The sequence below is a fragment of the Rhagoletis pomonella genome, unplaced genomic scaffold (assembly GCF_013731165.1).
Source record: "Rhagoletis pomonella isolate Grant_MI unplaced genomic scaffold, Rhpom_1.0 Rhpom_scaffold_00002, whole genome shotgun sequence".
NCBI lineage: Eukaryota > Metazoa > Arthropoda > Insecta > Diptera > Tephritidae > Rhagoletis > Rhagoletis pomonella.
The window spans coordinates 76954388-76955720 of record NW_023458556.1 but is presented as its reverse complement, the minus strand read 5'-3'; the positions used below and the strand labels follow the sequence as shown (position 1 = coordinate 76955720).

The following is a 1333-nucleotide window of genomic DNA, read 5'->3' as shown; positions in this document are numbered from 1 at the left end:
ATATTACTTGTTCAGCAGCTAAAGAAAGCGTTTTTGTAATTTTTTTTTAATATGACCAGCACTGCTAACAGGAAACATCGCCTTCCCAAGGTAGTTGAAGTTGAACTGCATTACAGTCAATGTCAAAATAATTTGCATTGTTCACCATTTTTCTCTCTAATTTTGGACGATTCGTGTCCCAGAAGATAATTTAAGTAGGTCTTCTTAACTGAAGCCATTTTAAAAGGTTTACCCAAGAAGTGCTGAAAAACGTGCTTCCCTGCATGCCTTCCTATTTACAACTTGCGCACGCGAATTTGTAAGTGTATCTCAGAAAAATTTTCAAAAACGCCTTATCTCAGAATCTGATGGACAATATATTGAAAAAAAATGTTGAGATAGGGCGTTGTTGAAACGGTAGCTGAGATAGGGCGTTTTTGAATTGAATTCTGAAATAGGGCGTTCTTCTGTCAAATTCAGAAACAGGGCATTCTTCTGTCAAATTCTGAAATAGGGCGTTCTTCTGTCAAATTCGGAAACACCGAGATAGGTCCATCTTCCACTCAGCCGTCACTTACTTAAACGATCTAGGCGGCCATAAACCAATTTGACAAAATTTAAAGGAAACAAAAAATTAGTCACAATCCATAGAGAACATTCTAAATAACATTTCCCAGTCCCTCTCACTTTTCTAACTTGCACAGCGAACGTTCACCGTTGACCGGAAACATATTCCGGAAAGCTGCTTATACATTAAGTTTCGCTCTCTAGAAATATCGTAACTGTTTTAACCTTCATCCGTATGTAATTTTTCCAAACGAATTCGGTGTTACAATGTCAAATTGACACTCCATGCGAAATCCATTGTTTTAATGTGAAATTACTTAATCAATATTTGTTTCGGTGAAAAATGTGTTGGAATAAGAATAAAACTTGGGTTTTTTTAGGAAAAAACTATTTCCATTTATTTCATATTTACTACCTTATTATGTATCTCGAACGATAGGCCGCACGAACGATTCGTCTGAGACGACACCGTCTCTGATTGCATTTTTATTAGTCCATCGGTCGTCTTCGACTTGCATTACGTCGATTAGGTTGCAATAGACGCGGCTACGTTTAAACTGACTAGAATTATGCCGCCGGGCTAATTTTTAAAGCATTCGAAGCGTTCGAGCTGCCTAAGGCTGCTAAGGGAAAATATTCAAAGACAGTAGAATTTTTGATGAAAAGTAAAGGAAAAATATTTATTGAGAAAAAACTTAAAGAATTAGGAAGATACCAAAGATATAGGAATATATGATCGTTTGCATTCATCGCATACGGACACACGTAGCAAGGAACTATCTTTTTT

The 1333-nt window shown here is 36.5% G+C and overlaps 1 protein-coding gene across 1 annotated transcript in view; it reads right to left on the bottom strand.

Annotated features, from left to right (window-relative positions):
- Positions 1–1333, bottom strand: part of LOC118734088 (diphthine methyltransferase) — a 239010-nt gene that overhangs the window by 65386 nt on the left and 172291 nt on the right.